This window comes from Oryctolagus cuniculus, chromosome 4 (genome assembly GCF_964237555.1).
Source record: "Oryctolagus cuniculus chromosome 4, mOryCun1.1, whole genome shotgun sequence".
NCBI classification, from domain to species: Eukaryota; Metazoa; Chordata; class Mammalia; order Lagomorpha; family Leporidae; genus Oryctolagus; species Oryctolagus cuniculus.
This window is the reverse complement of record NC_091435.1, coordinates 115,908,738-115,935,547: the sequence shown is the minus strand read 5'-3', so window position 1 is coordinate 115,935,547 and position 26,810 is coordinate 115,908,738. Positions and strand designations below refer to the sequence as shown.

Genomic DNA, 26,810 nt, shown 5'->3' with positions numbered 1-26,810 from the left:
GAGGGAGGGAGGGAGGAAGGACTGAGGAGAGAAGAGGGAAAGAAGGAAGGAAGGAAGGAAGGAAGGAAGGAAGGAAGGAAGGAAGGAAAGTCTAAAGAGGGAAGAAGGAATGAAATGAGGGAAGAGGGGAGAGAGAAAGAACATTAATTAAAGTGAACTTCATCAGATGTAAGTGTTCACATCTTGGATTCGTTTGGGATAATACTTGAATGGTACACTTGCTGGCACCTTCTACTGCCCAAATGGATTTTGTATTCTTGTATTCCCAAACCTTTTTTAAACCTAGAAACGTTTTATTTAAGGTATATAAACTTCAAGAATTTCATATGCACAAATTTAGGAACATAGTGATTCTTCCCACCTTACCCTCCCTCCTCCTTCCTGCAGAAACTCCCACTCTTCTTCCTCTTTGCTCTCTTATTCCACTTCTTATTTTCTACAAAGATCTATTTTCAATTAACTTTATACTCTTAATATACTCAAAGATTAAACCTGCACTAAGAGTTCAAAAATAGTATAAAAAAAAAAAACTTTTCCTCACGTTGAGACAAGGGCTGTTCAAAATCATTATATCTTAAAGTGTCAATTTCACTTCTATAGATTACCTTTTAGGTACTCTATTAGTTACTACAGATCAGGGAGAATATATGGTATTTGTCATTTTGGGAACTGGCTTATTTCAAATCATTATGCTTTTTTAAAATGAGAAGACCACAGAGAAGGATAATATATTAGACAATGATAATGATTTTTTGTCCAAAGAATTTGTTAAGCTGGTGCTTGAATAAGTAATTATATTTTTTAATAAGAGATAGTGGCATAAAATTTTTTTCTCTGCTTTCCATCTTACTAAACGTACATCCTTTGTAGGCCTTTATTTTTCTGAGAATAAATTTCATGTCATATAATAGAAATACAATTTTCCACTAACAGGATGAATGAGACCACCAAATGAAATCATAAAAAGAACCAGAAGAACTTGTTTAGTGCAGTAGATAGTTGAAATACATTAGGTGACTCTATTAGACAGTTATCAGAGAGTGAACATTATATGTTGATGATGTTCAGAACATGAAGCATGACTCTGGAAAGAATTTGGAAGGGCTTATGGAAGAAGAGTGATGAAATCAGATATGGTTTGTGGATCATGTAAAGAAAGAATTCTTTTGCATGTTAAATATTATACAAAAGGGGTTGAAAAATTATTGAAAAAGCCCAATTTACAGTTGTCATAGGGTGGTAGAAATCATAGTGACTACAATAGACTAGATTACAAACTCAGACACAGAATAGATTCTATTTCCTTATTTTCTTGGCATTCAAAGTCAGTTTCTACCTGGTATCTAGAAAATTAAATTGCAGAACTTACTGGGGCCTCTCCTAATTATTGGCTTTGCACAAGAATTTTGTAGGCTTAAGTCACTCTCTCCAATATGGTAGCCTCCAGTTCCCAGTCTACTGCAATAACTAATGATATTTTATTTTGTCCAAGGACCCTCAGTGTCTGGAGCAATGGACAATGTCCTTTGCAGCACAGAGTATTAGTTTTTTGTTGTCCTATAATGAACTGCTAAAGACTTAAAACATCACATATGAATTATATAGTATTTCTGAAGTTCAGAAGTCCAGGTTGGTTTGACTGGTTTCTCTGCTCCAGGTTTCAAGACTAAAATGATGAAGACAGCTACCAGGATTCTTGACAGGGTGCTCAATAACAATACACTTGTAAACACCTTCAGATTACTGGCAGAATCCAAAACTTGTGCTTGTAAGACTCAGGTCAAGTTTCCTAGCAGAATTTGATCTTATGGCTGCCCTTGGTTGCTGGGAGCATCTGTCTTCCAAGATCTTGTGCATATGCAGCTCATCTTAGAGCCAGCAAGGATATGCCAAATCTTTCAAATACTTGGATTTTTTCTTCCACCTTTTACCTCTTGAATGGCAGAATTCTTTATTCTGCTTTCATGGTCTGAACTAAATGGAATCCACTCAGATAAATCAGAGTAATCTCCATATTTTAAGATGGTAACTTAAATAGCATCAGCAGTTATTTCACAGCAGTACCTATATTTGTGTTTGATTAAGTATCTAAGGAATAGGAAACTTTTGGTATATCGTTACACATCCACCAGTCACAATAAATGCTTTGAGTGTGGTCAATAAATTATGTCTAAAATTTACTTCAGTCATATATCTGCTCAATTATTCTATCATGAGGTTTTATACATCTGATGGATTTTTCAAAGAGATGAGAATTCCTACTAATCTGCAAAACATAGGCATCTTCAATATCCTTAGTTTTCAGGAAACCAACTCCATCTACTTTTTCATCCTTCTTCAAACATAATATCTTCAATGAGATGAAGCAGCCCAAATGGCAGTTGGAGAAGCGTCTTTAGTAGATGATGCTACATAAGATCTAAAATCCTAAGTCATCCATTCCCTTGAGACAAAGAAATACATTAAAATAACTATATTTGCATAATGCCAAATTATAAGGAAATAAACCAAATTTTTTCCAAAAATTCTCTTCTCAAATTGAAAAACTAGCTTTGTTGCAATTTTAATTTTTACTGAAATTGATCTGAAATTAATATTCTATAGACAAGTATTACAACTAAAATAATTGAATAGCTAGAATCAACAAATATATAAAAATTTTTAAAAATTCTCAATAAGATTAAGAAATTATTAGATGACTCAGTTAGTTTGCATAGTTGTCATAACAAAATTTCATACCACCACTGACTTAAACCACAGAAATTTATCATCACACAATTCATGAACTTAGAAGTCTATAATCAAGATGTTTACTATGCAATGGTTTCCCTCAAGGCATTAGGAGAAAAATTGTGCTAATCCTCTCTCCTAGGTTGTGAAGATTCTTGAATTATGCCAACATAATCCCAATCTTCATATGGTGTTCTACCTGAAGGAGTTTCAATTTCTGTGACTAAATTTTCCTTGTCATAAAGACATAGATCGAACTGAATTAAAGTCCACTTTAGCAATCTCATTTAACTTGATTACTTCTAGAATTACATTATCTCCAAATAAAGTCACATTCTAAAGTTTGCAGGGCTAATGATTCCAACATCACTTGTTTTAAGGTGGGCACAATTTACCCCGTAACATTGTCTTTTTCCTCACTTAACAAAACATGCTACACTTGCATATTTACTCTTGTGTCACCCTATGTATATATAAGCGAATGTAAGAATTGCATTTGGAGTTGAATAGAGGGGGTTTGATTTTAAATTCTAATACTTATCTCATTTTTGGGAGTAATGTGTGAATGAAGAGACAGCCTAAAGAACACTGAGCATAGAGTAGCCCGTTTGCAAGCTCTTAGCTTGCTCTTGCCTCAAACATGTTTCTTGGGTGATAACATAACTAAATAACATTGTCCCATTATTGGGGTCTGGAGTGGGGATTAAATAGGTCTGGGAATCAAAATGAAACTTCAAGCACAAGTTTCCTAGAAGAAGGTATAGTAATGATTTCTCGTGTGTGTGTGTGTGTGTGTTTGTATACATGCGTGTGGGAAGTGGTGAGGGTGGGATTAGATAAAGTAAAATCTTCATCGATTAGGATATTAATTCCCTTAGGAAAATGAATTTAACTCATAAAAAAACTAAGCTGTGGGTTTTTTTGAGGAATGATGAGCTTAGTGAAATAACTGGAACAAACCCACTAGCACTGGAAAAGTGACTCCTCAAGCTATAGAACACTCTCAAAACTGGTTGGAGAAATTGCTACATAACCCCCAAAACTGGGTTCACTTGCCTGACATACAGAAAGTCAATCACTGTTATGGGGAAAGTAGAAAAAAAGGCAATGTTTATTGCAAAACTCAGAGCAAGGACTTGGGTACCCTGAGACGTTAGAGGTAAATGTTCTTACAGATAAGGTTGGGGCTGAGAGGTGAATGTTAAGCTCATGTCCAAGTTCCTGGCTGATCTATCTTCAATGCTACTGGCCATTCTTTAAATGGTCAGTGATATCATATAATCTAAGAAATTTTCATGATGACAAAGTGGCCTCCAGTCAGTTTGGGGGCCATGAGCAAGCCACATTTACTTTTTGTTCAGAGACCTGGGTTAATAAAAAGGAAACCAATCAACATCAGACTCAATATCAAGTTGCTGTCTAGATAGGAAATAAATGACCCCATGTGTTGAGTGTTTAAAACCATTTAAGTCCATTGTACTACTCTCTCAATTCAGTGAGTTAATTTTAGTATGTTTTTGGTTTGCAATCATAGAAACAGAGTGAGGAAGTTTTAAGCTAATGGAGGGAGGCTAGAAGACTCAGACCAGATGGTATCCTGCACCTGAATTCAAGGCACTGTGTAAGGGTGCTGTTTCAATCCCCCCTATTTCTTGTTACTCCTCACTCCTTTAGGAGTAGGCATGATGCCCATCCTGGCTACTTCCTGCTATTAACTTTAAAGTGTATTTTTTCAGATTGGAGGAAAGGAAGCTGTAGTTGTACTCTATAGGAAAATTCCTTGACCTCAAATTATAGGGAGAGATTTTCTGCATCGTGATAGAGTTTGACCCAGTTATTCTCCACCTAGCTTTGTCTTGCAGGTGCATCACCATTGTACACCAATAATAAAAGCAATTACACCCTAGTATTTCTATATGTAATCTAAGGCATAAGGCATGAATGGAGGCTATGAATTCATCCCTGTGTACCAAGGTATCTGGCAGCAGTGCTTCTACTTCCAAAGTCTCCTGGAGTCTTACTGCAGAACACCCAACCTTCTGATTATTTTCTGTTCCACTAAGCTGTTTCCATCCATGCAAATTTCCTGATCTGCAATACCTAAGGGACTAGGTATAGCTTTCTAAGATATAATCATTCATTAACCTGTAAGCATGTAGGTATAGATTCACAGGAGGTGTTTCAGCAAGCCAGTAACTTTTCTTTTATTACAGAAATGGTAGTACATAGTGAACACTACACAATCAAATAGGCTAACCAAGAGTTAAAAACTCAGTCTCCTGCAGTACATCACAACAGGGTGTTATTACTCTCAGACACATCAGGTAGTCTTGGGTGACAATGTCCAGATTTTTGAAACATATGCGTTTGGTCACTTTAATTTTTCAATGTTGAGTCAATACTCCCAGTCCTAATCCTTGCTTCTCAGATATTGAGAGACTGAAGAGATTCCTCAGTATCTCAGTGTGGCTGCTGTCTATATGTTCTGGCTTTAAGTATGAGAATACCAAATATCATATCTAGTTAGCATTTGTCTTTTGAAATAATGATTCTCTATGGAAGTTGTAGCTCTGACAGAGTTTTGTGTGTGTGTGTGTGTGTGTGTGTGACAGTTACTCTAAGACAATCATTCATAAAAACCTCTTGGCTTTATCTAATTTTATTTGAGGTTGACATCACTGACTTCACCTTGATATTTATTCCCTTCTTGTGATCAAGATCTTTTTCTGAAAACACTACTGATCAATCATCCTGAGCTAGGCTCTGTTTGTGCCTTATTGCCAGGCTGCATTTGTCCCGGTTGTTGATCTGATCTAGTCCCACATCGAGAGGGAAATGATTGATCACCAGGAGTCAGTATCAAAAATACTTTTACCACATACAAGAAACAAAGAAGTTTTAGAAGTACTCCTTAGGATAAATTTACCTGTAGTTCATTGTCAAACAATTTTATCTGCTCTTAGGTACAAGTTATCATCTCAAAGGGCCAGACCAGCATTATTTTGCTAGGAGGTATATTTCTGTAGAATTCAGGCAGGCTATAGGTACAAAAACTGAAAAAGGAAAATGTAACAAAAACAAAAAGAACAAGACAAATTCAATTTGTATCTTAAAAACAATAAACAATTACAATTTAAAAACAAGGTGTATTCTAGTTTGGTCATTGACTACTTGCAATAACTACTGTAAGAAAAGCTTAATTACCATATAGTAATCTCAGATATTGAAAACTCTCTAAGAAGTCAATTCAGGGCTGACTTAGGTTGTTTCTTTTCTTTTCTTTTTAAAGATTTATTTATTATTTGAAAGTCAGAGTTACACAGAGAGAGGAGAAGCTGAGAGAGAGAAAGAGGCAGAGGTCTTCTATCCGCTGTTTCACTCCCCAATTGGCCGCAACGGCTGGAGCTGCGCCGATCCGAAGCCAGGAGCCAGGTGCTTCTTCTTGGTCGCCCAAGTGGGTTCAGGGACCCAAGGACTTGGACAATCTTCTGCTTTCCCAAGCCATAGCAGAGAGTGGAATCGGAAGAGGGGCAGCTGGGACTAGAACCAGTGCCCATTTGGGATGCCAATGCCACAGGCACCTACTGCACAACGGCGCCAGCCCCTCTTTTCTTTTTTTTAACTATAGTGTTTAATCTTTTCAAGTAGTGATAACTTCATTTACTCACTGTAATCTTGGAAATATGTGAAGCCAAGTGTTGTGTGCATATTTTAAGAATATGCCAATGTTTCCCGATATGTACTATTAAGAAGAGAACAGATCCTTACTGAATTCATGGGATCACATTGCCATGAAAACAAACAAACAAAAAAAAAGATTCTTAATTTTGAAGGAATTAAGTAGGAGGAAAAGGGTAAGTATTTTCATCTTTGTTTGCATAATTGTTCTTTAACAAAGAATTGTAAACCACTGAAATCTCAAAGAGTACTTCTGAGCCATAAGACGCAGTATTTAAATACAGAAACAATGATATTTTAAATAAAAGACATAGAAATATGAAAATTGTGGGGAGCAAACCGGACTAGACTGAGTTACTGGAATTAAGACTTATTCTATGCATCTGCTCTCCCACAATATGGCGATGGGAGAGAAGTAAACAGCTTCCGCACAGCTGCCTCGAGTTCAGCTAATAAACTGTAGGACTTGCTCCTGATTGGAGGAGAGCAGCGTACTCGGCGTGTGGGCAGCCGAGTTGGGATTGGCGGAGGAGGACTATAAAGGAGGAGAGAGATGGCATGCACCGGGGAACATCTAAGGGGAACATCTAGCTGAAGGAACACCTGTGCAGCCCCCGAGAAGAGCCGGCCGGCGGTGTGCCGCTCCCCTGCGGAAGTGGGGAATGTGGCCAGGGGGAACTGCCCTTCCACGGAGGTGGAAGGGACAGTAGCCAACCCGGGAAGAACCAGCAGCAAACCCGGGGAGGGCCGAGCAGACGAAAGAACAGTGCAGGGTCTTGTGTTGCTCCTCCATGAAGAGGGGGAGCGACATAATGGTGCCGTGACTCGGATAGGAAACCTAGCTCGGATAGGAAACCTAGGACGGATATTAAACTTAGGAGGGAAGAAACGGGAAGAATTGGGAAAATACCGGAGAGAGAGAGACTAGTAAATAGCCTAGGGAAAAGCTGGACGAAAGAGGTGCCGGAAGAAGCTGTTGAAAGCCTAGGCATAGACTCAGATACGGACTACGGGGGGAAGCTGGGAGAAATCTCTAAGGTCGAAAGCGAAAGTGAAAGCTAGAACAAACAGACTCGGATGCGGACTGTGGGGAGAGGCCAGGAGAAATGAGGGAGGAGTATTGTTGGAGGAAAGCTTGGGGAAACATACCGGGTAGAAAAATGTTAGGGAAATTGAAGCCGCGGGGGGCAGGACGAGGCGGATACGAAAGCCACTTTGGGATTCTCAAGTTAGCCCGGGAATAGGGGGTGAAAAGTTAAAACCAGAAGCTGAAACGTAAGCCTGGTTGGGATCCGTCTGATTAGCCCGGGGAGCAAAGGACGGGAAGCCAAACCGTGGGGCGGAGACGTATGCTGGGTTGAATTCGCCAGGCTAGCCCGGGGAACTTAGATTGAATGCTAGTGGCGGACACGTAAGCTACGCTGTGTGACTCGTGGAGGCTGCCGCGCGCAGACAGAGCGTGCGGGGCTCAAGTACATAGGGAACGCTGGGCTAAGTGTGAGACCGCGGAGTGTGCGCGCAAAGCCGAGCCGCGCAGATGAGAGAGGCTGAAGCGGCTCAGAGCCGGAAAGCTGCCGAGAAGCAGCCTCGGGGCAGGTGCAGCCGGGAAGCCGCGGGGATAAGAGAAACAGAAGTTTAGAAGTGAAGTGAGAGAAATGGGAATGCTGGAAGATAGAAGTAAAATGGGAGAAATAGGAATGCCCGGAGATAGAGAAATAGAGAAATAGAAAGGCCTCCCCTCAACATGGCAACGAGAAAGCTTGGATTTGGTCTGCCTGATTAAGTGAGGCGATGAGCACCTGCGGCGGCTAGCAGCTTATGCGCCGCAGGTCACCGAACACAGGCACGCATCAGCGCCTAAAAACCTCCTCACAACATGGCGAAGAGAGGACCCGGATTCGGTTTGCCTGATTGATAGGACTTGTAAGAGCCTGTGGCAACTCTAGCAAGTAGAGCAGAGTGTGTGCCGCGGGACACCGAAGACAGGCACGTATCAATGCCAAAAAATAAAAAGAAAGGGGGATCTGTGGGGAGCAAACCGGACTAGACTGAGTTACTGGACTTAAGACTTATTCTATGCATCTGCTCTCCCACAATATGGCGATGGGAGAGAAGTAAACAGCTTCCGCACAGCTGCCTCGAGTTCAGCTAATAAACTGTAGGACTTGCTCCTGATTGGAGGAGAGCAGCGTACTCGGCGTGTGGGCAGCCGAGTTGGGATTGGCGGAGGAGGACTATAAAGGAGGAGAGAGACGGCATGCACCAGGGAACATCTAAGGGGAACATCTAGCTGAAGGAACACCTGTGCAGCCCCCGAGAAGAGCCGGCCGGCGGTGTGCCACTCCCCTGCGGAAGTGGGGAATGTGGCCAGGGGGAACTGCCCTTCCACGGAGGTGGAAGGGATAGTAGCCAACCCGGGAAGATCCAGCAGCAAACCCGGGGAGGGCCGAGCAGACGAAAGAACAGTGCAGGGTCTTGTGTTGCTCCTCCATGAAGAGGGGGAGCGACAGAAAATTTCATTAATTCACTCTCATGGGGCTAATTCTGTTTAATCTCTGCTAGCAGTTTATTTTTTCTTTTCAGGGATTATTGTAAGTTCTGGAAATTCATATCTAGCATATTGATCTTAAAGCTATCACAAATCATTATTCAGGCGTGTTTCTTAGAGTCTTCTCCAAGACTGATTGCAAATACTTCTTAGGAAAAATTCAGAACTGTGGATGACAAAAGACTTGAAACAACCATGGTTAAAATTATAAATCTCAGCATTTGACAAGGAAAGCCAAGTATTAGATACAGAATTTTGGAAAGCATCTGTCAAGTTTTGTAAAACTTCTGTCCCTTTTGACCTCTAGGCCTGTGATCAGAAGGGCAGACTCAAAGGTCTTCTGGGGCTGACGCTGCGGCTCAACAGGATAATCCTCCACCTAGCGGCGCCGACACACCGGGTTCTAGACCCGGTCGGGGCGCCAGATTCTTTCCTGGTTGCCCCTCTTCCAGGCCAGCTCTCTGCTGTGGCCTGGGAGTGCAGTGGAGGATGGCCCAAGTGCTTGGGCCCTGCACCCCATGGGAGACCAGGAAAAGCACCTGGCTCCTGCCATCGGATCAGTGTGGTGGGCCGGCCACAGCGCGTGCCAGCTGTGGCGGCCATTGGGGGGTGAACCAATGGCAAAAAGGAAGACCTTTCTCTCTGTCTCTCTCTCTCACTATCCACTCTGCGTGTCAAAAAAAAAAAAAAAAGTCTTCTGGGTCCTCTTTCTTTTAATTAAGATGCTATGATTGATTATATCACACCTAGACCACCAACCTTTGATAAATTTTATATAATCTCTAGAACATTTTGATGAATAATATGCCTATGAAATTAAGATAAAGCTTAGCATCATTTTACAACTCTAGACTACATTCCATACAACCCAAATAAGCTGAATTAGTGATTATCGCTACAAAATGAGAAACTCATCCTTTAATTATCTCCAGGAGACTAACTGAAACACTCAAGATCAAAAGAATTTAAAACCTCCATCTTGACAAAGATGTCCAATGGGCTTAAGACATTTGATCAAAATGCAATCAGATCGCTGATAACTGTGACGTGCTAGTCATTCATTTAATCAGTTAATCAGTGTTATTTAACTATAGATAAGATTTAATCATAGCTATAAAGTGATGACTTCAATATTTCCAAATAAAAATCTCTTTTAAAGTTTCAGTGTCCCCAATCAAAACCTAACAAATACTGATGAAAATACAAGTGATTACCTAGGCAAAATAGAAAATTTTAATTTACTTTACAAGTTTCCAAAATGTAAAGTCACTGGTATAGAATGAAGTTACTCTACGAGCCAGGCTATTAAGATACACAGTATCAGATCATACTAGACTCAGGAATGCAGTGATCTCTTTCTGCATCCTGTCAGTGATGGCCAGGTGCATGGGGGCGCCCCCAGACAGCACAGTACTGGTGTAGAGGTCCTTGTGTATGTTGATATCACATTTTATGACAGAGTTGAAGATGGTCAAATGGATGCCATAGGACTCCATGTCCAGGAAGAAGGTTTGGAAGAGTGACTTGGAACACTGGAACACCTCTTTCACGATCGTGATCACCTGGCTGTCGGGCAGCCAGTGGCTCTTCCCTGGGGAGGAGGAGGACATGGTGATGGCTGGATCATGCTGGAAGTCCAAGGCAACATAGCACATATCACACACAACTTTCCCCTCGACCACGGTGGTGAAGCTGTAGCTGTGATTCCTGAGGATCTTCATGAGGTAGTTAGGTGCAGACCAGTCAGGTCCAGATGCAGGATGGTGTGGGTGAGAGCGTGCCTCTTGTAAACAGGCACCATGTTGGTGACTCCATTGCCAGAGTCCATCACGCTGCTGGTGGCATGGGCAGTTTACAGGGTCAGCAATGCCTGGATGACCGGGTACATGGCTGGGGTGTTGAAAGTGTTGAGCAGGACATGGATCGTCTTCTCTCTGTTGCCATTGGGGTTCAGGTTAGCAGCCTAGGGCACTCCTATGCAGCTTGCTATAAAAGGCGTCAGATCTCCATGTCATCCTGGTTGGTAACAATGTTCTGCTCAATGGGGTACTCAGAGTCAGGATGCTGCACTTGCTCTGGGCCTCCTTGCCCACATGCAGTTCTTCTGGACCATGCCCACCATTATGTCTAATGCCTGGCATGTGTCACATAGAAGGGAACTTGGCCTGGAGGTAGCATCCTCAGCAAAGCCAGCTTTACACACACCAGAAACGTTGTGAGCCGAGCGATTTCCTGTCCATTGTAATTGGTGGCAGAGTGAGCCAGGACCCAGCACTTTAGGGGATTTTGGTGATGGCAAAGAGGATTGAGTCAGCCTGGGGATAAGTGCAGGTGGTAGCTGCTTCTCTGTTCAAGGCCTGTGGTGGGGAGGTGGGGGTAAAGGAACGACCTTTCAGGGAAGACCAAACTTCAAAATGAGTCCAGTTGATTAGGCACCTTGTAGGAACAGCTCAATTGACCAATTCAATGAGTTACTGTTTGGTAAATTATTGATTACATCCAATAACTCCACAATCTGTGCTGATGCTACCATCCATCATCATTCATCTTTTCCTACACACAGAACTAAGAACATTTCTTTATTTTCCCTCTTAGTTCCAGTCTTACTCTTCCTGAAATGATTACACAGTGAGGACCGAAAGAGATGACCAAAGTATAGGACTGAGCACTTCTCAACTAGTAAGAATTTTCTCTAAGTAGTCATTGACCTACCCATTTTGGGACCTCATTCAGCTCATCTCTTGTAGTTCATCTCTTTTCATCACTTCTATAACAATATTAAGCTTCAACTTAAACTAAGCTCTTTTCTTTAAAGCTTTTTTTGAATTCTCTAGGGAATTTGAAGAGTTCATTTCTTCAACGTTGCCACAAAATACCTAATTGTAATAATTTGGTAAAGGTAGACAGGAACCTGGATTAGAGAGATTTAAGGACTTGACCGGAGACTAGGAACCATTTGAATACTGAATTAGACCTAACCCATAGTTATATTTAGAAAAGAGCAGATCTGCGTAATTTACTTGATGAAACCAACACATGACGGTGACTACGTTTTATTTTTTCTGTCCATATTGTGTAGAGCATACTGCTGTAAGCAGAAGCTTTGCTCTGTAAGGTAGCACAGAACCTCATTAAGCAGTTATACTGCTTTAATTTATGCACTGGTGTTTATGATTGCCTGTATTTGATTGTCTGGCAAAGCTTTGTCTCCAGAATACTTGTTAAATTACATACAAATTATTTGAGAAATTCTACATTTCTAATTTTTTTATTCTTGCCACACTTTCCATCCTTCTTGCAAGTATCCATGATCAGCCTTTAATCATAACCTACTGATGGTCTCTAGTCTCTTTACCATGTTGACTAAATGTGGAGGATAGCACAAGGATTATTTTTTATGAGCATTTTTCCTATAAGTAAGACAGCACATATTTCCCAGTTGACTAGTGGGTAAAACCTATGACCATTTTGATTTCATAGTCCCATGGTCTACATATAAGTTTGTTATTTATTTTTAAGTTGGCCTCTTCAAAGATATTTCAGAATCTTCTGGTAGACATGTTAAACACAGATTGCTAGTACCCACTCCCAGAGTTTCTCATTCAGTGTGTCTGGACTGAGTCCAAAAATTTGCATTGCCAACAAGGTCCTTTGTAATGTTAATGCCATGGATTCTGAGCACACAACTTGAGACAGTTTTTTCTGACATTTAAATTTTGATTCCTTTTTCCATGCTGTTTTCTTTGCCTAGCATTGCTTTTCCATCTTTTCACTTTAAAAATAACTAACAACATGGCACCTTCCAAAAAGATATTACTGTTTGCAAGGAATACATTTTATCTCCTTCATTTGTTCTTATAACAGATATACCTTTTCTAAAATTATTTGATGCATTTGCTTATCATAATAACCATTATGTCATGTTCTTTTTTTGTTGTTTGTTTGTTTGTTTGTTTTTCATGTAACAGTCACATCTTGCTACATCTCTTCTAGAAAACTGAATTCTTACACACCCTCTCTGGCATCTAGAAAAGCAGATACACTATGTAAGTTAATAAAATACATGAATAAATGCTTGCATGGGAAAATAAGTTTAGAAATAGTGTCATTTAGGATGGGTTAATTCATCACGTTTGCTAGTAGACAAAAAATATTGAAAGAAAAATTCTTCCAATTTTGGCATAATATGAAGGAGTAATTTTGAAGAGAGAAGGATTGGTTGAGCAGACATGCTTGACTGTAACCCTTAGGACATGGAAGTCAGAATGATAGTGGTAGTGTCAGAGGCAGTTGCCAGCTTGCCTTGGTTCCTTTTCATTAAAGGAGTAATGGAGTGTAGTTTAGAGAGATGAAAGTAAGGATAGTAAAACAAAATTTATTGAAATATGTTCCAAGGGACAAATAGACCTGTGAAAAGAGCGTGTGATCCCATTCCGATGTGGGGATGGGCCTATGGAGCACATACAGCAATGTTTTTTCTGGTTTGGGGTTTTCATACCTAAAGTAAGATGAGCATTGACTGGTGATTGGTGATGCTCATGATTGGCGTTTGTGATTGACATATGGGAAATTAAATTACAAAGTCAGTGGTCTTGGATGGATCCTGACAGAGGGCGGAGTCCTTGGTCCCTCCCCTGGATGAGAGTTTTTATGACCCCTCCCCAGTCACTGATGCCTGTCTGCCCGACAGTAAAATCTGACTGTCCTGGAAACTGGCAATTTAAAAAGAGGGAAAGAAGGGCCGGGCTAGCTCAGTCGGTAGAGCATGAGACTCTTAAAAAGACAGAAAGAATATGCAAAGATGTACCTTGCATGCTTTTCAATCATGTGCAGTATAATATTTCAGGCAACCAGTTACAATATGTAAATATTTAAAAATCTGCTAAATAGGGGCTGCAAGGTGTCTGGCGCATAACAAATCTTCCCAGGCAGACAAATCAATTAATTCACAAGCTTTTATTGGGATTCCACGCCCCGGGCGTGGTTCCCCCTTCCCAGCAGAGCAGGACCCAGGGAAGTCACCCATCAGAGATTGGGAGGGTTCCTTTTAAAGATTCAGGGCATGGAGGTCAAAGGTTGATGTGGGTCTGATCCTCATTGGTTGACCTTTAGGCACCCACGGAGACCTTGACAAGGACTCTCCATTCCCGGAAGTATAGGCCTTCCCTCCTTGTGGATCCCAAAGCTACCAGGGGCCTTCTCAGATCTGCTCTCATCTGAGTTGGGATACCTCTCCTATATTTGAACATTAAGCATCCATCTTTCAACATCTTACACATTGTCCCTGATTCAACTTGAGTCTTCAAATAGACTATAACTTGAATGACTCATACCTGAAAATAGAAAAGATCCCTACTCAAAATATATTCTAGGCTCATTATTTATAGTGCATAAGCAAAATGTTCATTTAGGGGAAATTTCTCTAGTGGATCAAAATAAGATTTTATTTACTTTGAAATTAGAAAAGTGATGGCATATGTTTTATATTCAAAATAGCTATCAATAAATCATAGAGAAATGTTGTCATTGCAATGTATCTTTCTGCTGCATTCAAATGATTTGGTACATAACCATCATAAAATTTTCTTTAGTCATTGTGCCGATTATTCTGATCTTTTTCTTCATTCTCATGTTTTTGTGAGGTTGATGAAACAATATCATCAAGAATAATTTATTCCACACCCAACATCATCTGCTGCTCTCATTGCTGGACTTTGAGTATCTTTTTAAAAATTATGGATTTCTTTTTTTATTTTTTATTTTGTTTAGTAAATATAAATTTCCAAAGTACAGTTTATGGATTACATTGGCTCTGCCCCCCCCATAATTTCCCTCCTACTCCCACCCCTCCCATCTCCCGCTCCCTCTCCCATTCCATTCACATCAAGATTCATTTTCAATTATCTTTATATACAGAAGATTGATTCATTACGTATTAAGTAAAGATTTCATCAGTTTGCACCCACACAGAAACACAAAGTCTAAAATTACTGTTTCAGTACTAGTTATAGCATTAATTCACATTGGACAACATATTAAGGACAGATCCCACATGAGAGTTAAGTACACAGTGACTCCTGTTGTTGACTTACCAATTTGACACTCTTGTTTATGGCGTCAGCAATCACCCTAGGCTCTAGTCATGAGTTTCCAAGGCTATGGAAGCCTTTTGGGTTTGCCTACTTCAATCTTATTCTGACAAGGTCATAGTCAAAGTGGAAGTTCTCTCCTCCCTTCAGAGAAAGGTACCTCCTTCGTTGATGACCCATTCTTTCCACTGGGATCTCACTCGCTGAGATCTTTCACTTAGGTCTTCGTGTTTTTTTTTTTTTTTTTTTTTTTTTTTTTTTTTTTTTTTTTTTCCCCAGAGTGTCTTGGTTTCCATGCCTAAAATACTCTCATGGGCTTTTCAGCCAGATCTGAATGCCTTAAGTGCTGATTCTGAGGCCAGAGTGCTATTTAGGACATCTGCCATTCTATAAGTCTACTGTGTATCCTGGTTCCCAAGTTGGATCGTTCTCTCCCTTTTTTATTCTATCAGTCAGTATTAGCAGACACTAGTCTTGTTTGTGTGATCCCTTTGACTCTTAGACCTATCAGTGTGATCAATTGTGAACTGACGTTGATCACTTGGACTAGTGAGATGGCATTGGTACATGCCACTTTGATGGGATTGTATTGGAATCCACTGGCACGTTTCTAACTCCACCATTTGGGGCAAGTCCGATTGAGCATGTCCCAAATTGTACATCTCCTCCCTCTCTTATTCTCACTCTTATATTTAACAGGGATCGCTTTTCAGTTAAAATTTAAACACCTAAGAATAATTGTGTGTTAATTACAGAGTTCAACCAATAGTACTAGAACAAAAAAATACTAAAATGGATAAAGTATTACATTGTACATCAACCGTCAGGACAAGAGCTGATCAAGTCACTATTTCTCATAGTGTCCATTTCACTTCAACAGGTTTCCCCTTTGGTGCTAAGTTAGTTGTTGCCAATCAGGGACAACATATGATATTTGTCCCTTCGGGACTGGCTTAATTCACTCAGCATGATGTTTTCCAGATTCCTCCATCTTGTTGCAAATGGCAGGATTTCATTGTTTTTGACTGCTGTATAGTGTTCTATAGAGTACATGTCCCATCATTTCTTTATCCGGTCTACTGCTGATGGGCATTTGGGTTGGTTCCAGGTCTTAGCTATTGAAAATTGAGCTGTAATAAACATTAGGGTGCAGACAGCTTCTTTGCTTGTCAATTTCATTTCCTTTGGGTAAATTCCAAGGAGTGGGATGGCTGGGTCAAATGGTAGGGTTATATTCAGGTTTCTGAGGAATCTCCAGAATGACTTCCATAGTGGCTTGACCAGTTTGCATTCCCACCAACAGTGGGTTGGTGTCCCTTTTTCCCCATATCCTCGCCAGCATCTGTTGTTGGCAGATTTCTGAATGTGAGCCATTCTAACTGGGGTGAGGTGAAACCTCATTGTGGTTTTGATTTGCATTTCCCTGATTGCTAGTGGTCTTGAACATTTTTTCATGTGCCTGTTGGCCATTTGTATTTGCTCTTTTGAAAAATGTCTATTGAGGTCCTTGGCCCATCTCTTAAGTGGGTTGTTTGTTTTGATGTTCTGGAGTTTCTTGATCTCTTTGTAGATTCTGGTTATCAACCCTTTATCTGTTGCATAGTTTGTAAATATTTTTTCCCATTCTGTCGGTTGTCTCTTCACTTTCCTGACTGCTTCTTTTGACATACAGAAACTTCTCAATTTGATGCAATCCCAATAGTTGATTTTGGCTTTGACTGCCTGTGCTTCTGGGTTCTTTTCCAAGCAGTCTTTGCCAGTACCTTTATCTTGCAGGGTTTTTCCAATGCTCTCTAATAATTTGATGGTGTCAGGTCATAGGTTTAAGTCTTTAATCCATGTTGAGTGAATTTCTGTGTAAGGTGAAAGGTAGGGGTCTTGCTTCATGCTTCTGCATGCGGAAATCCAATTTTCCCAGCACTGTTTATTGAATAAACTGTCCTTACTCCAGGGATTGCTTTTGGATCCTTGCTCAAATATACGTTGGCTGTAGATGTTTGGATTGATTTCTGGTGTTTCAATTCTGTTCCATTGGTCTATCCATCTGTTTCTGTACCAGTACCATGCTCTTTTGATAACAACTGCCCTATAGTATGTCCTGAAATCTGGTATTGTAATGCCTCCGGCTTTGTTTTTGTTGTACAAGATTGCTGTAGCTATTCGAGGTCTCTTGTGTCTCCATATGAATTTCAGAACCACTTTTTCCAGATCTGAGAAGAAGGTCTACAGTATCTTGATTGGTATTGCATTGAATCTATGAATTGCTTTTGGGAGAATGGACATTTTGATGATATTGATTCTTCCAATCCAAAGCATGGAAGATTTTTCCATTTTTTGGTATCCTCTTCTATTTCTTTCTTTAAGGTTTTGTAATTTTCATTGTAGAGATCTTTATACGTCCTTGGTTAAGTTTATTCCAAGGTATTTGATTGTTTTTGTAGCTATTGTGAATGGGATTGATCTTAGAAGTTCTTCCTCAGCTGTTGCATTGCCTGTGTATACAAAGGCTGTTGATTTTTGTGCATTGATTTTATATCCTGCTACTTTGCCAAACTCTTTTTTTTAACTTTTATTTAATGAATATAAATTTCCAAAGTACAGCTTATGGATTACAATGGCTTCCCCCCCATAACGTCACTCCCACCCGCAACCCTCCCCTTATCCACTCCCTCTCCCCTTCCATTCACATCAAGATTCATTTTTGTTTCTCTTTATATACAGAAGATCAGTTTAGCATACATTAAGTAAACATTTCAACAGTTTGCTCCCACACAGAAACATAAAGTGAACAATACTGTTTGAGTACTAGTTATAGCATTAAATCTCAATGTACAGCACAGTAAGGACAAAGATCCTACATGAGGAGTAAGTGCACAGTGACTCCTGTTGTTGATTTAACAAATTGACACTCTTGCTTATGGCCTTGGTAATCACCCTAGGCTCTTGTCATGAGCTGCCAAGGTTATGGAAGCCCCCTGAGTTCACCGACTCTGATCATATTTAGACAAGGCCATGGTCAAATTGAAAGTTCTTTCCTCCCTTCAGAGAAAGGTACCTCCTTCTTTGATGACCCGTTCTTTCCACTGGGATCTCACTCACGGAGATCTTTCATTTAGTTTTTTTTTTCCCCAGAGTGTCTTGGCTTTCCATGCCTGAAATACTCTCATGGGCTTTTCAGCCAGATCTGCATGCCTTAAGGGTTGATTCTGAGGGCAGAGTGCTATTTAGGACATCTGCCATTCTATGGGTTTGCTGTGTATCTCACTTCCCATGTTGGATTGTTCTCTCCCTTTTTTATTCTATCTGCTACTATTTGCAGACACTATTCTTGTTTATGAGAGTTCCAATAGTCTCTTAGTAGAGTTCTTTGGGTCCCCTAAATAAAGAAGCATATCATCTGCAAAGAGGGATAATTTGAATATTCCTTCTCAATTTGTATCCATGTAATTTCTTTTTCTTGCCTAATAGCTCTGGCTAAAACTTCCAGAACTATATTGAAAGGCCAGCACCATGGCTCACTAGGCTAATCCTCTACCTTGCAGTGCCGGCACACCAGGTTCTAGTCCCGGTCAGGGCACCGTATTCTGTCCCGGTCGCCCCTCTTCCAGGCCAGCTCTCTGCTGTGGCCAGGGAGTGCAGTGGAGGATGGCCCAAGTGTTTGGGCCCTGCACCCCATGGGAGACCAGGATAATTACCTGGCTCCTGCCATCGGATCAGCGTGGTGCGCCCGCCGCAGTGCGCTGGCCGCGGCGGCCATTGGAGGGTGAACCAATGGCAAAGAAGACCTTTCTCTTTGTCTCTCTCTCTCACTGTCCACTCTGCCTGTCAAAAAAAAAAAAAAAAACTGTATTGAGTAGCAGTGGTGAGAGTGGGCAACCCTGTCAGGTACCAGATCTCAGTGGAAATGCTTCCAACTTTTCCCCATTCAATAGGATGTTGGCTGTGGGTTTTTCATAGATTGCTTTGATTGTATTGAGGAATGTTCCTTCCAAACCCAGTTTGCTTAGAGTTTTCATCATGAACGGGTGTTGTATTTTATCAAATGCTTTCTCGGCATCTATTGAGAGAATCATATGATTTTTCTTCTGCAGTCTGTTAATGTGGTGTATCACATTGATTGTTTTGCGCACATTAAACCATCCCTGCTTACAAGGGGGATAAATCCCACTTGGTCTGGGTGGATGATCTTTCTGATGTGTTGTTGCATTCTATTGGCCAGAATTTTGTTGAGGATTTTTGCATCTATGTTCATCAGGGATATTGGTCTGTAATTCTCTTTCAATGCTGCATCTTTTTCCGGGTTAGGAATTAAGGTGATGCTGGCTTCATAAAAAGAATTTGGGAGGATTCCCTCTTTTTCGATTGTTCTGAATAGTTTGAAAAGAATTGGAGTCAGTTCTTCTTTAAATGTCTGGTAGAATTCAGCAGTGAATCCATCTGGTCCTGGGCTTTTCTTTGTTGGGAGGTCCTTTTTTACTGTTTCAATTTCTGTCTCAGTTATGGGTCTGTTTAGGTTTTCTATGTCTTCTTGGTTCAATTTAGGTAGGTTGCATGTGTCCAGGAATCTATCCATTTCTGATAAATTTCCCTGTTTGCTGGCATACAGGTCCTTGTAGTAATTTCTGATGATTCTTTTTATTTCTGTGGTGTCTGTTGTTACGTTTCCTTTTTCATCTCTGATTTGATTGATTTGGGTCTTTTCTTTTTTTAGTTAGTTGGGCCAATGGGGTGTCAATTTTGTTAATTTTTTCAAAAAAACAGCTCCTCATTTGGCTGATTTTTTGTAATTTTTTTTTTGATTCAATCCTGTTGATTTCTTCTCTGATTTTAATTATTTCTCTTCTCCTACTAGATTTGGGTCTGGTTTGCTGTAGGTTTTCTAGATCCTTGAGATGCATTGAAAGCTCATCTATTTGGTGCCTTTCCATTTTCTTGATGTAGGCACCTATTGATATAAATTTTCCTCTTAACGCTGCTTTTGCTGATTTCTTTCATGTACAATGATTCCACACTAGGTCAGCTAAGAACTGGCTAGTCACTTTATATATCCTGGGAAATCACACTGAACATCTAGGTCACTTTCTGAGAATGGATTTTTGAAATAAAGAAGGGTAAAAAAATACCAGAATTAGAACAAAATTCTGGCCTAAAATATCAGTTTACACATGCACACACATACATACACATATGAATTTCTTTAATTTAAACCCAAATGCTTTGTTAATTTATTACTCTTTTTCTTAATACATTACATTTACATAGGCAATACATAAAATTATTGCGCTTTCTTCTTTTGATTAATATTTTGGTGTTAATGTTCAAATATACTTTGCTGAGTATTATTCTACTGAAAAAATAACTAAAAGATTATATTGTAGAGAGTTTGGGCATGTCTGTGTATGTGTGTTAACACAAAACAACAATAATTTAAGAACTCCTACACATGAGATCAGTTAAGCAGTTTTTTCCTCTTAAAACAGTTTCTTGTATTCCCTCTCAGAGTAAGTACTAAAAAACAACAAAAACTAATCTGTCTTTATAAAATATGTTTTAAAAAAAACTTAGCTACCTTTGGTAGAATTCTCCTTCTGTTTATATAGACCATTGTGTATGCTTTCTTGGGACTTTGTATGTTTTTTGATAAGAGTTATTTTTGGGGTATTTAGTGAATAGAGGGACATCTGTGTGATTATTGAAATAATGGCTATTTTTGAGAACTATTGTTACAGAAATTCAGAAATAACTATTTTAGCCATCTCAAAGTACATAGAATGTTTATTTCTGAGATAATTGTGGGGAGCAACTGGGAGCAACTCGGACTAGACTAAGTTACTGGAATTAAGACTTATTCTATGCATCTGCTCTCCCACAATATGGCGCTGAGAAGGGAGAAACAGCTTCTACACAGCTGCCTCCAGTTCAACCAATAAACTGTAGGACTTACTCCTGATTGGAGGAGAGCAGCGTACTCGGCGTGTGGGTAGCAGAGTTGGGATTGGTGGAAGAGGACTATAAAGGAGGAGAGAGACAACATGCACCAGGAACATCTAAGGGGAACACCTGAGGAACACCTGTGCAGCCCCCGAGAGTGCCGGCCGGCGGTGTGCCGCTCCCCTGCGGAAGTGGGGAAAGTGGCCAGGGGGAACCGCCCTTCCACGGAGGTGGAAGGGACAGTAGCCAACCCGGGAAGAACCAGCAGCAAATCCGGGAAGGGCCGAGCAGATAAAAGAACAGCGCAGGGTCCTGTGTCGTTCCTCCACGAAGAGGGGGAGCGACAATAATAAAAGCTCCAGCAATATTGAAAAAAAAAAAAACACCTGTAGAAGTTTCAAGACAATGGTTGTAGCAAAACAGTGAGTTTGAAATGTATCTTCTCTACTCACTCCTTATGACAACTTTCTGTACATCTATTTCTTCATCTGTGAGACAGGGCTTTATAAAACCTACTATGCATGTTTTCTTAGAGGAAATAAGATAAGTAACATGCCTTGTAGCAGTTACTGAGCAGAAACTTTTTATTAGTCATTATCTTTTTAATATTATCATTACACATCTTACTTTTGCAAACCTTCCTATAATTCCCCTAAGCCTGATGCTGATAAGGTTAATCAAGTTAATTAAGTTCATATTCAAACTTTCCTATGAGCATTAGGGATTTGAGAGAAAGAATTACAAGAAAGAAAATGAGAAGTCTTAAATATCAACTACTTTAAAAGTAGCTGAATCTCCTTGGATGGTAATATGTTGAGAGTTGGCTGGAAAATAATAAAATAATCTGAGATCAGATCTTTCCCTAGATGGGTCTGTTTAGGACATGTTCATAGAGATACCAGTTTAAGGAGTTCTATTTTATTAGATCAACAAGTGAACAAATTAAGAATGAGATTCACAAATCTACAAACTCATCACATATTTTACTATATTCACAGAAATTACATTATCTTGGCTTAGGTTTTTTCTTTTCCTTTTGAATACAGACTTCATATTTATTCAAATCCAAATATTACTTTCATAAAATTAGGAAGAAAGCACATCTTAACTTACCGTGAGGCACAAATCCACAGAAATTTTTGTTTTATATTTTCTAGTTCCATTCTCAGAAATACCTGCTACAGTAGCTTCAAAGATAAAATGGCCTACAATGAATAACTCTGTATGTCTTCATATTTTTCAACAGACATCAATACCTTTACCTCCACAGTAATGTTAGTAGACACAGTGAATCAAAGATTAGCTTCTTTATTCCCCAGAGAACTCCAAGAAAGAAATAAAGAAATGATTACAGTATTGTAAGTACAAAGTTAATATTAGTTCCTGGCAACAGCAAATTAAACCAGGAATTGGCTACCATCCCATTAGGAAATTGGAGGATGATAAACTATTGAATGAAAATGACTCAAGGTTCTCTTATTGAACATGCAATTGTTCTTTTCTTTATTAAGCATTCACGTGATTTATATTCTAGAGATTCAAACAAGTTGCTTCTATTAGTACTTGCCTTCTTATGGTTCTTTTTGTGGAGAGTGATTCTTTGAAAGAAGGGTATATTGGGGGGGGGGGAGACAGAGAAAGAGAGATCAATATTCCATCCACTGGTTCATTCTCTAAATATTGGCAACAGCAAAGGCAGGACCAGAATGAATACAAGAGCCTGAAACTTAATCCAGGTAACTCATGTAGGTGGCAGGAATCCAAGTACTTGAGCCATTCCTTGATACCTTCCTGTATGTAGGTAAGCAGGAAGCTGGAACTTGAATCAGAGCTAAAACTTTGGCATGCTGATGTGGGATACATGTGTCCTAGGCAATATCTTAGCAGCTATGTCAAACTCCCACTCCAATGTTTTAATCTGATGGTTTGGTGAATATATGTCTTAGGTTGACATATTATAACAAAATACCATAAACTAAGTGGTTTATAAATACAGTCCAAATCCGTACTCTGATATGGGTGGATAACCCAAGCCATGGCTTAATCCACTATGCCATAATGCCCAACCCTCTTATCCCATTATTATTTGCATTTGAATTTGCTAATGACTAGTGGTGCTGAAAATTCTCTGATGTGTTTATTTGCAATTTGCTAACATTCTTTGATGAAATATTCATTGAAATCCTTAGCTGTTAAGAAATCAGGATGTTAATATCTTTGCTATTGAATTATGATGGTTCTTTACGTATTATGATACAAAGTTTTAACAGATATGTTTTAGTGAATATTTTCTGTGAGTCTATGATTTGCATTTTCATTGTCATGCCAGTGTATTATGAAGGAGAAGCTTTTTAAAGTCTTTAAAAGTTTAATTTACTGTTGATCTCTCACATGCGAGACCCAGATGGAGCTCCTAGCTCCTTAGTTTGGCCTAGCCCAGCCTTGGCTGTTGTAGTCATCTGGGAACCAACCAGCAGATGGTAGATCTGAGTGTCTCCTCCCCCACTTCTCCATAACTCTGACTTTGAAATAAATAAATAATTTTTTTTTGACAGGCAGAGTGGACAGTGAGAGAGAGAGACAGAGAGAAAGGTCTTCCTTTGCCATTGGTTCACCCTCCAATGGCCACCGCGGCCGGCGCACCATGCTGATCCGATGGCAGGAGCCAGGTACTTCTGGTCTCCCATGTGGGTGCAGAGCCCAAGTACTTGGGCCATCCTCCACTGCACTCCTTGGCCACAGCAGAGAGCTGGCCTGGGAGAGGGGCAACCGGGACAGAATCCGGCGCCCCGACTGGGACTAGAACCCGGTGTGCCAGCGCCGCAAAGAGTAGCATTAGTCTAGTGAGCCGCGGCACCGGCCTTAAATAAAGAAATCTTAAAAAAAAAAAAAAAAGTAGTAGTATTTGGTGGCCAGAGAATTTGGTCAAATAATTATTTAAATCATTTCACATTTATACATATAACTGTTTTTTTAAATTTTCATGTGGCACATTTTCCATGAATTTTTTTTTTTCAAAATCCCCTCATATGCAAACTTTCAAAAGTTTTTGGTACAAAAATAAACTGATATTTTAATTCCTGTTTTCCATAAAGACTGTAGTCCCCGCGTGTGGGTAGGTATATATGATAGCAATGGTAGCATCTTCTTTCAAATGTCTAATTGAAATAATGAAACAAAATAAAAAATAATCAAATAAATAACTAAAATTCCTGAGAATTAATTGAAGTGAAGGATAAGAGGTCTTATTATCATTGAACACTCTTCGAGTGGTCTAGAAAAAAGAAAATAAATGGTCACTTCCCATAACCAATTTCCTGGGATTCTGTCTATAAAAGTGATCTTTCTCTCTCTCTTATCCTCCTTCCCTCTCTCTCTCTTTCACTCTCTTTCTCCCCGTCACCTTGTTATTTGCCTTCAGCTCCACATCTCTCAACATTTTATTGAATAGTGTAGGCTCTGTTCATCACCTTTACACCTGTGAGTAAGCAAGCGCCTATTGTTTAAAAACTTAAACACGTGCATGCTGCAGCCTGCAGAACCCTTAGTTTTTGTTGCATCATCGGCAGAGAGTTTCTCCACAGGGACTGCTGTACCCCTGCCAGTCCCAAGCCTCTGGCATTCACTTCAACTGATTTTACTGCCAGGTTCAGCACTCGAGAAGAGAATAACCAGCTCTGAGCAACATGCTCTTTTTCTGCAGACTGACAAAACTATGCTTTAACCTCCTCCTGTGTCTCATAACAGAAGCTCTTATAACAGCTTTTGCTGTCAGACGACTCCAAGCCACTCTTCACAATCCAATGAGGGGAAATAAGAATTTAGAATTATTTACATCTAGTTGACATAAGGATGTTTAAAATGAAATGTACATATGGTAAGATAGCAGAGTATGTTTTAGAAGGCGTATTTTGAATAGAATTTTTCTTTAAAATTGGACATTATAGAAGGGTTTTTTTCAGTATTTAAAGAACACAAACTTAGGTATGACATACATCATGAAGTGGAATTGTTTTAAATGAATCCTAGAAATTTTAAGCAATTCTTATTTATAAGTTCATTTAAATAAATTATCCATCTATACTAGGTTTAACTCCAGCATTTCACCATCTTCACTCTTCTTACTATAGAATAAACTAAAAAAAACATCTTCTTAAGAATGTAGAACTGGGGGCCGATGTTGCAGCATAGCAGGTTAAACAGCCATCTGCAATTCTGGCATCCCATTTGACTTCCAGTTCAACTCATGGCTGCTTCACTTTGATCCAGCTCCCTGCTAATAGCCTGAGAAAGCAGCAAAGCAGCAGCAGATGACCCAAATGCTTGGGCCACCCCGTACCCCTGTGGGAAATCCAGAAAACGCTCCTGGCTCCTGGCTTCAGACTTGCCCAAATCTAGCCAGTGCAGCCATTTGGGGAGTGAACCAGCAGATAGAAAATCAATCTCTCTCTCTCTCTCTCTCTCTCTCTCTCTCTCTCTCTCTTTCATCAACTCTGCCTTTCAAATAAATAAATCTTAAAGATAAAAAGAATGTAGAATTTGGGGATTCACTGTGGCATAGCAGAATATACTGCTGCCTGCAATTCTGGTATCCCATGTGGGTGCCAATTCAACTCCTGGCTGCTCCAGGTCTGATCCATCTCCCTGCTGGTGCACTTGCAAAAAAAGCATACTTTGTACTTGGACCACTGCACACACATTGGGGACCCAGATGAAATGACTCCTGGCTTTGGCTTGGCCCAGTCCTGGCTCTTGAGAACATTGGAAGAGTGAGCAGTGCATGAGAGATTTCTGTCTCTCCTCTCTCTCTCTCTCTGTAACTTTGCCTTGCAAATAAATAGATAAATATTTGTAAAAAAAAATAACAAATGCAGAATTAGAAGACTATTGAAGCAAGCTTAGCGTGGTATATACTGTAGTATACAAGGATTGTTTGTTTACTTAATTTCTAACTTCAGCAGAGTTTCACGAAGGACCTCTCTGAATGTTCTGAGAATCATGTATATGATATATCTGACATGGTAGTAGTTGACTGGGACTAGTGATGTGGTCAGGCTCTCCCTCTCACACTAATTTTGAACTCTTACCACTTGGCCTTTTTGACATCAGTTTCCTCAGTAATATGTGGAGTTTAACTAAGTTAGAAGTTACACATTTTATATCCACTCTCAGCTTCAATGTCGTCAAAATAGTTTATTTTTTTTAAACTGAGGTCACATATCTATATCTAAGTAATGCTTTAATTGTCATTTTTACATAATAAGCCACTCCAAAATTTAGTGTACTATAACAGAAATTTATTACTTCTTATGATTCTGTAGTAGAACAGGTTATTATTCTCTGCAGATGGCATAGAACAATAGGCCAGCAGAGCTGGAATAGTATAGAGGTAGAAGTGGGATTTCAAATGGGGATAATGACAGGTTGTTTTAGTGTTTTCTTCATGTGGATATCTCCTTTGAGCTGTTTAGGCTACTTTATATCATAGCAGTGGACAGAGACTTGGATTGACTTCCTGGCTCCTGGCTTTTATCTCAGCTGGGTATCTGGATAGTGAAGGAATGGATGGGAGATCCCTCTCTTTCTCTCTCTGTCTCTCAAAATAAATAAATAAATAAGCAAACAAACAAATAAGTAAATAAAAGTCTAGCATTATCCATTGTCTTCATTCAGCACAGATAATATTTCTTTGTTAGATCCTGGGTTTACATTAGATTTTGATAAGGTCTGGAATATATGCTGTTAAAATTACTTTTTAACAAATTTGACATGATATATGTCAAAGTCTCTCAATGCTTTCCTTAATCAAAACATTTGTTAACACTAATATGAGG

The 26,810-nt window shown here is 39.7% G+C and overlaps 1 pseudogene; it reads right to left on the bottom strand.

Annotated features, from left to right (window-relative positions):
* The window catches only part of LOC138849528 (actin, cytoplasmic 2-like), a 91,775-nt pseudogene that overhangs the window by 6,995 nt on the left and 57,970 nt on the right, over window positions 1-26,810 (bottom strand).